At 39.3% G+C, this 13987-nt stretch overlaps 1 long non-coding RNA gene across 1 annotated transcript; it reads right to left on the bottom strand.

The window, feature by feature from the left end:
- Window positions 1-10130: 10130 nt before the first annotated feature.
- Window positions 10131-13432, bottom strand: LOC127317810 (uncharacterized). Its single transcript, XR_007861474.1, has 2 exons — window positions 10885-13432; window positions 10131-10650 (listed from the first exon to the last, which is right to left on the bottom strand). It is a non-coding gene; the product is annotated as an uncharacterized lncRNA (long non-coding RNA).
- Window positions 13433-13987: the final 555 nt, after the last annotated feature.

A 13987-nucleotide genomic window follows, 5' to 3' on the forward strand; every position in this document is an offset into this window, starting at 1 on the left:
TGAAAGAAACCTTTCCTTTGTTGCAATCAATAACAGCCCCTGCGGTGTTAAGAAAAGGTCTCCCAAGAATAATAGACATATTATCATCTTCAGGCATTTCCAACACAACAAAATCAGTTAATATCAAGCAGTTAGTAGTAACTTGAACTGGAACATTCTCACATATACCAACAGGAATAGCAGTGGATTTATCAGCCATTTGCAAAGATATATCAGTAGGTATCAACTTATCTAAGTAAAGTCTCTTATAAAGAGAAAAAGACATAACACTAACACCAGCTCCCAAGTCACATAGAGCAGTTTTAACATAATTATTCTTGATAGAACAAGGAATAGTAGGTATACCTGGGTCGCCCAACTTCTTTGGAATTTTGCCATTGAAAGAGTAATTAGCAAGCATAGTGGAAATTTCCTCATTGGGGATTTTCCTTTTGTTAGTAACAATATCTTTCATATACTTTGAATAAGGAGGCAATTTAATAGCATCAGTCAAAGGGATTTGCAAGAATAAAGGTTTCATCCAATCGCAAAATTTATTATAGTGTTCTTCTTCCTTTGATTTTAGTTTCTTAGCAGGAAAAGGCATTTGCTTTTGCACCCAAGGTTCTCTTTCATTACCATGTTTCTCAGCAATAAAGTCTTCTTTCGTGTACTTTTTATTTTTAGTATGCTTCTCAGGTTCTTCTTCAACCTCTTCTTTATCAGGAGTATCATTCTTATCATTATCTTTATCATTATCATGTTCATTACCACTTTCAGTTTCAGCATCAGAAATAGAAATACTATTAGGATCATTAACAGGTTCAGAGGATTCTACAACATTTTTATGATTCTTCTTCTTTTTCTTCCTAGAATGAGCACTAGGTTCAATGCGTTGAGAATCTTGTTCAATTCTTTTGGGATGCCCTTCAGGATATAGAGGATCCTGGGTAGAGACACCACCTCTAGTTGTTACTTCATAAGCATGTTTCTCTTTAGAATTATTCCCTAACAAGTCATTTTGCACTTTAGTGAGTTGATCAATTTGAGTTTGAATCATTTGAAAATGTTTAACAAGCATCTTAACATCATTGGAGGTTCTCTCCACAATATCATGCAATTCACTAATAGCTCGAGAATTTTCCATTAAATGATTCTCTACTCTCATATTAAAATTTTCTTGCTTAACAATATAATTATCAAACTCATCTAAGCATTGTGCAGGAGGTTTCGAATACGGAATATCTTCCCTAGTAAAGCGTTGAAGGGAGTTTACCTCAATCATGGATGAAGGGGGAATTATCTCACATATATCTTCTATAGGAGGTAGATTCTTCACATCTTCAGATTTAATACCTTTCTCCTTGAGAGACTTCTTGGCTTCCCTCATATCTTCATCATTCAATTTAATTAAACCCCTCTTCTTCAATATTGGCGTTGGAGTTGGTTCAGGCGTAGTCCAATCATCATGATTCCGGCTTATTTTAGCCAATAATTCTTCAGCGTCGTCTGGAGTTCTTTTCCTGAAAACACAACCAGCACAACTATCCAGGTATGCCCTAGACTCAATGGTTAGTCCACTATAAAATATATCAAGTAAATCATGCTTTTCCAGATCATGCTCAGGCCGAGCTCTAATAAGAGAGCAAAATCTCGACCAAGCCTCAGGCAATTTCTCTTCATCTCCCTGATTAAAATTATAAATTCTCTGCAAAGCAATATGTTGAGCACTAGCAGGAAAGTATTTGCGGAAGAAAACATCAAGCAATTCTTTCGGACTTTTAATAGAATTTGGTGGCAAATTATTATACCAAGTTTTAGCGTCATCCTTTAATGAGAATGGAAAGATTTTAGCAACAAAGTAAGTACGCATCTTGACATCATCAGAAAACAAGCTACTAAGAGTAGATAACTCAGTCATGTGTTCAACATCACTTTCTTTTTCAGTACCACAAAAGGGTGTTTTCTCAACAATAGCTATATGAGATAGATCAAGAGAAAAATCATAATCTTTATCCCTAATGTTTATAGGAGATGTGGCAAACTTAGGATCAGGAGACAGTTTATATCTAACAGCATGTTCTGCAAGCAACTTTTTAATTTTTCTTGCATCAGTGGTAGCATTGCATTTTTCAATAAAATCATCATTAAGCTCCACATAATCTTCCTCAGGATCATCACTAAAATAATCAAGTTCAGGTGAACTAACAGGTGTAGTAGCATTAGGAGTTTCAGTATTTTCAATTTGTCTAGACCTAGCAATTGTAGCATCTAGAAAAGATCCCAATGAACCACTATCATCAAGCACAGCAGAAACATTATCAATATTATGAGAGTGTTCAGATTCAGCAGATGTACCCACATGCGAAGCATGTGGCGGTGAAACAAGTTTATCAATCACAGATGGTGAATCAAGAGCAGCAGAGGTATTCAGAATTGTACCTTTTCTTGTAGTGGATGGTAATATGGCGATCTTAGTATCGCGAGGTTTACCCATGATGGAGAATTTGCAGCGAACAATAATAATCCAAGTGAACTTCCAAATAAAGCTATGCTCCCCGGCAACGGCGCCAGAAAATAGTCTTGATGACCCACAAGTATAGGGGATCGCAACAGTCTTCGAGGGAAGTAAAACCCAATTTATTGATTCGACACAAGGGGAGACAAAGAACACTTGGAAGCCTTAACAGCGGAGTTGTCAATTCAGCTGCACCTAGAAACAGACTTGCTCGCAAGGGTTTATCAGTAGTAACAGTTTTATAGCAGTAGCAGTAGTGAAATAACAGCGACGAGTAACAAAGACAGCAGTAGTGATTTTAGTAAACAGCAGGATTAAAATACTGTAGGCACGGGGACGGATAACGGGCGTTGCATGGATGAGAGAAACTCATGTAACAATCATAGCAGGGCATTTGCAGATAATAATAAAACGGTGTCCAAGTACAAAGCAATCAATAGGCATGTGTTCCATATATAGTCGTGCGTGCTCGCAATGAGAAACTTGCACAACATCTTTTATCCTACCAGCCGGTGGCAGCCGGGCCTCAAGGGAAACTACTGGATATTAAGGTACTCCTTTTAATAAAGTACCGGAGCAAAGCATTAACATTCCGTGAACACATGTGATCCTCACATCGCTACCATTCCCTCCGGTTGTCCCGATTTCTGTCACTTCGGGGCCATCGGTTCCGGACAGCGACATGTGTATACAACTTATAGGTAAGACCATAAACAATGAATATCATGATGAAACAATAACATGTTCAGATCTGAGATCATGGCACTCGGGCCCTAGTGACAAGCATTAAGCATAACAAGTTGCAACAATATCATCAAAGTACCGATTACGGACACTAGGCACTATGCCCTAACAATCTTATGCTATTACATGACCAATCTCATCCAATCCCTACCATCCCCTTCGGCCTACAGCGGGGGAATTACTCACACATGGATGGGGGAAACATGGCTGGTTGATGTAAAGGCGTTGGCGGTGATGGCGGCGATGATCTCCTCCAATTCCCCGTCCCGGCGGAGTGCCAGAACGGAGACTTCTGGCTCCCGCGACGGAGTTTCGCGATGTGGCGGCGTTCTGGAGGGTTTCTGGCGACTTCGACTTCTCTCCAGGCGTTTTTAGGTCGAGGCCGATAAGTAGTCCGAAGGAGGGCATCGGAGGCCGGCCGAGGGGGCCACACCACAGGGCCGCGCGGGCCCCCCTGGGCCGCGCCGCCCTATGGTGTGGGGCCCTCGGGCCTCCACCTCAATTGTCCTTCTGGCTCCGTTAGTTTTCTGGGAAAATAGGGCCTTCTGCATAAATTCCGAGGATTTTCCCGAAAGTTGGATTTCTGCACAAAAACGAGACACCAGAGCAGTTCTGCTGAAAACAGCGTTAGTCCGTGTTAGTTGCATCCAAAATACACAAATTAGAGGCAAAACAATAGCAAAAGTGTTCGGGAAAGTAGATACGTTTTGGACGTATCAGCGCCGGAATCCCTGGTGTTGCGCCGCACTACATCCCGCCGCCATCAACCTTCAACGTGCTTCTTGGCTCCTCCTGGTTCGATAAACCTTGGTTTCTTTCTGAGGGAAAACTTGCTGCTGTGCGCATCATACCTTCCTCTTAGGGTTCCCAACGAACGTGTGAGTTACACGCCATCAAGCATATTTTCTGGCGACGTTGCCGGGGAGATCAAGACACGCTGCAAGGGGAGTCTCCACTTCTCAATCTCTTTACTTTGTTTTTGTCTTGCTTAGTTTTATTTACTACTTTGTTTGCTGCACTAAATCAAAATACAAAAAAAATTAGTTGCTAGTTTTACTTTACTTGTTATCTTGTTTGCTATATCAAAAACACAAAAAAAAAATTAGTTTACTTGCATTTACTTTATCTAGTTTGCTTTATTTACTGTTGCTAAAATGGCCAACGCTGAAAATACTAAGTTGTGTGACTTCACAACCACAAATAATAATGATTTCTTATGCACACCTATTGCTCCACCTGCTACTACAGCAGAATTCTTTGAAATTAAACCTGCTTTACTGAATCTTGTTATGCGAGAGCAATTTTCTGGTGTTAGTTCTGATGATGCTGCTGCCCATCTTAATAATTTTGTTGAACTATGTGAAATGCAAAAATATAAAGATGTAGATGGTGATATTATTAAACTAAAATTGTTCCCTTTCTCATTAAGAGGAAGAGCTAAAGATTGGTTGCTATCCCTGCCTAAGAATAGTATTGATTCATGGACTAAATGCAAGGATGCTTTTATTGGTAGATATTATCCCCCTGCTAAAATTATATCTTTGAGGAGTAGCATAATGAATTTTAAACAATTAGATACTGAACATGTTGCTCAAGCTTGGGAAAGAATGAAATCTCTGGTTAAAAATTGCCCAACCCATGGGTGACTACTTGGATGATCATCCAAACCTTCTATGCAGGACTAAATTTTTCTTCACGGAATTTATTGGATTCAGCTGCTGGAGGTACCTTTATGTCCATCACTCTTGGTGAAGCAACAAAGCTTCTTGATAATATGATGATCAACTACTCTGAATGGCACACGGAAAGAGCTCCACAAGGTAAGAAGGTAAATTCTGTCGAAGAAACATCTTCCTTGAGTGATAAGATTGATGCTATTATGTCTATGCTTGTGAATGGTAGGACTAATGTTAATTCTAATAATGTTCCGTTAGCGTCATTAGTTGCTCAAAAAGAATATGTTGATGTGGATTTCATTAAAAATAATTCTAGGCCATACCCTGTTAATGGTAATTCTTATGGTAGATATGCTTCACCTAATGAAGAAAAGATGTTAGAAATTGAAAGATCCACCAAGAGCTTTATGCAATCACAATATGAGCAAAATAAATTGTTTACTAAAACTATGAATGAGCAATCTACCTTGTTGAAGAATATAGGGAATCAACTTGAAAATCTGAATAGGGAGATCTCGGGGTTGCACACTAAACTTGCTAATGCTGAAACCCGAATTTCATACATGTCTGCATCACAATCTTCTTTAATTAATAAAATGGCTGCTAAACCTGAGGATTTAGATGATAAAATTACTACTACAGCAAATGCCATTCAAGTTAGAATTAATGAGAATATAAGATTAATGGCTGAACTGCGTGCTAGGTGGGATAGAGAAGAAAATGAAAAACTAGCTAAAGAGAAGAATGTAGCTAAAGTTTGGACTATTACCACCACTAGTAATGCTAATACTACACATGTTGCTGCACCTCCTACTCATACTAATAAAACAATTGGTGTTAGCAATGTTTCCACTTCTAATGCAAAGCGCGAAAAACTGCCTGAAACTGCTAAAACTGCTGAAATTGCCTGTGATAAAGCTGCTGAAATTTTTTCCAACATTGGGGATGATGATCCCATTGCTTTAGATTATAATGGTTTGAATTTTGATGATTGCCACATCTCTGAAGTTATAAAGTTCTTGCAAAAACTTGCTAAAAGTCCTAATGCTAGTGCTATAAATTTGGCTTTCACGCATCATATTACAAATGCTCTCATAAAAGCTAGAGAAGAGAAACTAGAGCGTGAAGCCTCTATTCCTAAAAAGCTAGAGGATGGTTGGGAGCCCATCATTAAGATGAAGGTTAAAGATTTTGATTGTAATGCTTTATGTGATCTTGGTGCAAGTATTTCTGTTATGCCTAAGAAAATTTATAATATGCTTGACTTGCCACCGCTGAAAAATTGCTATTTGGATGTTAATCTTGCTGATCATTCTACAAAGAAACCTTTGGGTAAAGTTGATAATGTTTGCATTACCGTTAATAATAACCTTGTTCCCGTTGACTTTGTTGTCTTGGATATTGAATGCAATGCATCTTGTCCCATTATATTGGGAAGACCTTTTCTTCGAACTGTTGGTGCTATCATTGATATGAAGGAAGGTAATATAAAATATCAATTTCCTCTCAAGAAAGGTATGGAACACTTCCCTAGAAAGAGAATGAAGTACCCTTTTGATTCTATTATGAGAACAAATTATGATGTTGACACTTCGTCTCTTGATAATACTTGATACACACTTTCTGCGCCTAGCTGAAAGGCGTTAAAGAAAAGCGCTTATGGGAGACAACCCATGTTTTTACCTACAGTATTTTGTTTTTATTTTGTGTCTTGGAAGTTGTTTACTACTGTAGCAACCTCTCCTTATCTTAGTTTTGTGTTTTGTTGTGCCAAGTTAAGCCGTTGATAGAAAAGTAAGTACTAGATTTGGATTACTGCACAGTTCCAGATTTCTTTGCTGTCACGAATCTGGGTCCACCTCCCTGTAGGTAGCTCAGAAAATTAAGCCAATTTACGTGCATGATCCTCAGATATGTACGCAACTTTCATTCAATTTGAGCATTTTCATTTGAGCAAGTCTGGTGCCATTTTAAAATTCGTCAATACGAACTGTTCTGTTTTGACAGATTCTGCCTTTTATTTCGCATTGCCTCTTTTGCTATGTTGGATGAATTTCTTTGATCCACTAATGTCCAGTAGCATTATGCAATGTCCAGAAGTGTTAAGAATGATTGTGTCACCTCTGAATATGTCAATTTATATTGTGCACTAACCCTCTAATGAGTTGTTTCGAGTTTGGTGTGGAGGAATTTTTCAAGGATCAAGAGAGGAGTATGATGCAACATGATCAAGGAGAGTGAAAGCTCTAAGCTTGGGGATGCCCCGGTGGTTCACCCCTGCATATATCAAGAAGACTCAAGCGTCTAAGCTTGGGGATGCCCAAGGCATCCCCTTCTTCATCGACAACATTATCAGGTTCCTCCCCTGAAACTATATTTTTATTCCATCACATCTTATGTGCTTTTGCTTGGAGCGTCGGTTTGTTTTTGTTTTTTGTTTTGTTTGAATAAAATGGATCCTAGCATTCACTTTATGGGAGAGAGACATGCTCCGCTGTAGCATATGGACAAGTATGTCCTTGGTTTCTACTCATAGTATTCATGGCGAAGTTTCTCCTTCGTTAAATTGTTATATGGTTGGAATTGGAAAATGATACATGTAGTAATTGCTATAAATGTCTTGGGTAATGTGATACTTGGCAATTGTTGTGCTCATGTTTAAGCTCTTGCATCATATGCTTTGCACCCATTAATGAAGAAATACATAGAGCATGCTAAAATTTGGTTTGCATATTTGGTTTCTCTAAGGTCTAGATAATTTCTAGTATTGAGTTTGAACAACAAGGAAGACGGTGTAGAGTCTTATAATGTTTTCAATATGTCTTTTATGTGAGTTTTGCTGCACCGGTTCATCCTTGTGTTTGTTTCAAATAAGCCTTGCTAGCCTAAACCTTGTATCGAGAGGGAATACTTCTCATGCATCCAAAATACTTGAGCCAATCACTATGCCATTTGTGTCCACCATACCTACCTACTACATGGTATTTTCCGCCATTCCAAAGTAAATTGCTTGAGTGCTACCTTTAAAATTCCATCATTCACCTTTGCAATATATAGCTCATGGGACAAATAGCTTAAAAACTATTGTGGTATTGAATATGTAATTATGCACTTTATTTCTTATTAAGTTGCTTGTTGTGCGATAACCATGTTTACTGGGGACGCCATCAACTATTCATTGTTGAATTTCATGTGAGTTGCTATGCATGTCCGTCTTGTCTGAAGTAAGAGAGATCTACCACCTTATGGTTAAGCATGCATATGTTAGAGAAGAACATTGGGCCGCTGACTAAAGCCATGATCCATGGTGGAAGTTTCAGTTTTGGACATATATCCTCAATCTCAAATGAGAAAATTATTAATTGTTGTTACATGCTTATGCATAAAAGAGGAGTCCATTATCTGTTGTCTATGTTGTCCCGGTATGGATGTCTAAGTTGAAGAATAATCAATAGCGAGAAATCCAATGCGAGCTTTCTCCTTAGACCTTTGTACAGGCGGCATAGAGGTACCCCTTTGTGACACTTGGTAAAAACAATGCATTGTGATGATCCGGTAGTTCAAGCTAATTAGGACAAGGTGCGGGCACTATTGGTACACTATGCATGAGGCTTGCAACTTATAAGATATAATTTACATGATGCATATGCTTTATTACTACCGTTGACAAAATTGTTTCATGTTTTCAAAATCAAAGCTCTAGCACAAATATAGCAATCGATGCTTTTCCTCTATGGAGGACAATTCTTTTACTTTCAATGTTGAGTCAGTTCACCTATTTCTCTCCACCTCAAGAAGCAAACACTTGTGTGAACTGTGCATTGATTCTTACATACTTGCTTATTGCACTTATTATATTACTCTATGTTGACAATATCCATGAGATATACATGTTACAAGTTGAAAGCAACCGCTGAAACTTAATCTTCTTTTGTGTTGCTTCAATGCCTTTACTTTGAATTACTAGTTAAATGCCCGTGCGTTGTCACGGGAAAACAAAGTAAGGAAAAAAGGTGATTTCATTTTATTGGGTATCGCATGCACTATGGCTTATGGTTTTCAAATATCTCATACTACATTCTAGCATTTTTACCCCACTTACTAAACCCTTTGAGGACCAACATGTGTTCTTTCCGGACCAAGACACATTATTTCGTTCTTTTAAACGCTTTTCAACATGTGATGTATGTTCTTCTATAGCGCACTCATCATATTAGCCATGTTTACATAAAACAATTTGCAGTACTTTAATTGTGTAAGTGCGTCAATAACAAGAAAATCTTTGTTGACCCTAATTCCATGTCTAAATTGGTTCTGGAAAATGCAATATAACACAAAATATGAAGCAGCGAGAGAAAAACAGTATACTATGTTTACAATTTCATGCACTGCATACATTTATTCGAAAAATCTACCTACCATTGTTCCTCATATCTTTCCTCCCGTAAGTGCGCGACCAGCCTTTCCATTGACCCGCAAAAATGTGTCGTCCATTCGTGTATATGTTTAACAATAAAAAATCGTCTATAAAAATGTGGGTCCTGTTAATGTGAAAATAGCACACAAAAGTAGAGGTCTCTAAATCATATCCAATCATGTTCTTCAATTTGTCATACTAAATGGAAAATCTCCTACTCCTTCTAGGGCTTATGCTTACAGATTTTCCAGGAGAGCCATGCAAAAGAATCACATATGGTGCAAGAAATAAGTGACAGAAGTAATTCAGTCAACTCATCTTGAAAGACTAAAAGAAAAAATGATCGGGATATTGAGAGCTATTCATAAAAAGGTTTCACAAAAAAGCTGAGTCACCTAACACCAAACCCATCAGTTACAGATGCAAAAGTATGTCAAGAACTTAAGTAGATTTCATAACACAGATATAACAATGTGTATTCAATTCCCATTGCCTACCAGGTCTGGTTACTAACTCTGAAATTGAACAAAATTACTAACCAAGACGTACACCCTCAGTTGTTAATGCCAGCCTCTTAGCATGCACACTCGCCTAGAAAAGGATTAAGCAAATGTAGTACAAGGAAACCAAGGCAAGGTTATAGAAACTGAGATTTGAGATTCAATTTTCTGTTGGAGACAAAGGCTGATTTGGTAGCAAATCTCTAGTATTGGCACACATACTAACAACTCTTCTCCAGCATATTGTAACTACCTATTTTCTTCAATCCATAAAGCAGGAGACCCCTGCAATGAAGTTATAAAAAATAGATACATCTACCAATTGTATTTTAAAATCACACATACATGGAGCACTACTTTCCATGAATTGTTTTTTTCAAACCACGCATACATGGCTGATGTCTGATGACCTGATCTGGATGTTCATACATAAGAAGTCAAGAAATACAAGGCATCGAAAATTGAAGATGGCGCAAACATTGAAAGCTCAGCGTAGATGAAGTGATGAACTGCCTGTGCGAGCTGGATCCTATAGGTCAGGCATGCGGATGCCCTTGCTTTTGCTGCCACCGGCCCACCGTTAAATGGCATATAACATTTTATCTCTCTCCATAACATGGCTCTGAAAATAGGCTCGTCATGCATGGACCAAAGGTTGTCGAAGGGGTGAGAAGTGAGCGACATGAGATGATTCCTCACACTTTTTTCCGTCTTTTGCAGGGAATCGTGGGAGGGTGCTGTGGACGAAGCCATCGACGTATCGGTCAACCACGGAATGCGTCATCGTAGTATATATATTAGTATATTTTCATACACCTGTATAAAGTCACCAGTTAGTCAAATACATTTAAATGCACATATACTGAAAACGAATTAATAACTTAGGAATGAAAAGGAGAAAGCTATGAAGTGAAATAAATAGTAACAACTTGGAGCTTTCATAGATAAATTCTGAGAGAAATGAAAGAAATTTGCACTGTGTAAATTCCCCGGGAAAACCTTCACATGGATTATGGAAAAATTGCACCTGCGTAAGAACTTGTAAGTTACCTGACATATCTCTTGGTAAAGTGGGATTGGTTCTGCTCGGGCAAGCAGCTGGCAATGTTGTGCTGTGTGGCCTGACAAAACCCAAACACGACGTGTCCTTGCTTCCAAGGTGAACGCTGCCTCAGGGGCAAACACGGCAGATGCATAGCTCATAAACAAAAAGATCCAGCGGCTCATCACCAGATTCAGTGTTTTGGCTCTCACTAAAATCTTAGGGATTAGCTTCACATTGTCCCTGACTAAAATCTGAGGGATTAGCTTCATATTGTCCTTGAAGTAATTTGTTCAACAACTCAGTTTTTCAGTAGCTTTAGCAAGTATACAAACTGCAAATAATACTGACACATTGCCAAATAGAGATCACATTCAGCCATTGAAATATATCGAAAGTTCACAATAGTTGATGTTAAACACTTTGCACATACCCATGTAGAACTATCTCTTGTGCCATAACACTTGCACTGTACCCATCACTCCAGCAGCAAAATGTAAATTATTTCGAAGTACGGTCAAGGAGTGATTTACCAGGTGAATCTTGTTTGAACGATGTAAATGAGTATTGCTTCCTCCTGCAGTCCTACAGTCTCGCAGGTCGTTCTAGCTGCAGATCCAATTTTGTGATAAATCATGTGTATGAAAACAAAGAAAGACTGGGTTGGTCATGGAGCAAAAAGGGGACGCGGAACCTGACATTCTGAAAATGTAAGTAGTACGTTCATAACTCAATTCATGAATGATAAGTAACAAGAAAACTCTCAGAATTATGGTAGGGGAATTTGTAGTGGAATCCATCTCATTGAGATCTGCCAAGGGCGTATGGGGCAAGTGAAGTGCTGAGTAGAGTGGTTGCAGCTACAAAAACGTCAGGTGGACAGTCTCTAGAGGAATTGCGGGTGGTGTGGAAGACAAGAAATAGCAATTGGGAAGATCCATTTATTAACAGCAAAGAAATTAAGTTCACGTACCATCTACATGTACAGAAAAGAGTATGCCTACACTCTTGGCACCAAACATAGTACAAACTTCATCATGTGCTTATCAGGATAGTAAAATATGGGCATGACAGTACTAAAAAGCACCTATCCCAGAGGTGTTTCAGTTTGAGTACATCATGACAATGAAAATTCAATTGATGATAGTTTATTTGGCCTCTCAACTAAAATTCAAGTAATTGCTAAAAAAGCGCAGCATACCAAGGAAAATTTATGAAGCACTTTGTTGTATAATTTGTCGAGTAAACTAAACTCAGTGGCAAACAACAATTTTACCAAAAATAAGTTCTAACCCAAGCTGTCACAAACACTAAAACTACAACTGATCAAGCAGGGATACTCCTACTAATATATGATTGAACAAACAATGATTAAAACACTTTATCAAGCACTGATTAAAACAATTGATCAAGGTGGAAATTTAGCAACCATCAATACTCTCACGACATGCATACTGCAGACTCTAACATAGAATTTTAAAAATGGTGGTTTTTTCATTTGGAGAAGTTACACAAACAAATTTACTAAATATCTAACAAATCGAAGGTCGCCACTCCCAGAACCTCAATGCAACAAAATTAGTTTATTCATTATTCAAACAAAGCAAAGCACTAAACCTAAGATAAGATGCACATATCAAACGGATAAATCGAAATATATGGTGATTGGCTACAGCAGCAACATGCTTACAGTGTCATTGTTCACATCAAAATTTAGGGAAACATTCCTTGTAATTATCAACAAGAGTAAATGATCTGTAGTTGAAAAATACACAGCTACAGAAGCACGGTAAGATTCTGGCTACTTGATTCAGCTAAAAAACAATGATTTCCCTGTAGGCATGCAAAGTGCAGGTATACGCGTATGGACAGAAACATGGCAAGAATGGATAGTGCGGGTAGAAACTACAGGTTGTGTAGATCAGGAAGAGGAGGAGCACTAACCCTGCTGGAGGCCATGGCCAAACTTTCCTGGAGAAGTCCCTGATGCAACCCACAATTTCTTTTTCCCGACGAGGTGACCATCGTAGATTTCCCATCCGTAAACAGAGTCACGGGAACCTTTACCTCGACCCGACCGCTGTATTCATGGCGCGCCGCCATGAACCTCCGCTCGCGCTCCACTGCTCGCTCTTAGCCGCACGACCCCTACGGTCTCAATCGACTGCCCCGAGTCCGCGCCCGAAACAGCGGAGAGGCCCGGCGGAGGGGAGGAGGACGTGGATGTGCTTGCTGATGTCGATGCCGCCTAGATCGAAAAGTATCTGGGTGGGTCGGAGAGTCCGTGCCTGAGACTGAGGAGAGGCCAGCCGGAGGGGAGGAGGACGGGAGGTGCTCACCGATGTGGAAGCTCGTTCGTGGAGAGGAAGACGGCTATGGGAAGGAGGATCGCGGTGCTGCAGGAACAAAATCGGTCGGGGGATGAGCGAAACGATTTGTTGGGCTTGGCCCATTCGCGTGCGTGTGCGGGACGAAGCGGAGAGGAGCGCGACGAAACAGAGGACGTACCATTAGATCGATTGACGACGGAACTTCGTCGTGTTTTTTAAGTAGTAGAGATTGCTTTATGAGTTAACTCTTATGCAAGACTTATTGATGCTTGTCTTGAAGTGCTATTCATGAAAAGTCTTTGCTTTATGATTCACTTGTTTACTCATGTCATATACATTGTTTTGATCGCTGCATTCACTACATATGCTTTACAAATAGTATGATCAAGATTATGATGGCATGTCACTCCAGAAATTATCTGTGTTATCGTTTTACCTGCTCGGGACGAGCAGAACTAAGCTTGGGGATGCTGATACGTCTCCAACGTATCGATAATTTCTTATGTTCCATGCCACATTATTGATGTTATCTACATGTTTTATGCACACTTTATGTCATATTCGTGCATTTTCTGGAACTAACCTATTAACAAGATGCCGAAGTGCCGATTCTTTGTTTTCTGCTGTTTTTGGTTTCAGAAATCCTAGTAAGGAAATATTCTCGGAATTGGACGAAATCAAAGCCCAGGGGCCTATTTTTCCACGAAGCTTCCAGAAGTCCGAAGGAGAGACGAAGAGGGGCCACGAGGGGGCCACACCCTAGGGCGGCACGGCCCCCCCT

This window comes from Lolium perenne, chromosome 7 (assembly GCF_019359855.2).
Source record: "Lolium perenne isolate Kyuss_39 chromosome 7, Kyuss_2.0, whole genome shotgun sequence".
NCBI classification, from domain to species: domain Eukaryota; kingdom Viridiplantae; phylum Streptophyta; class Magnoliopsida; order Poales; family Poaceae; genus Lolium; species Lolium perenne.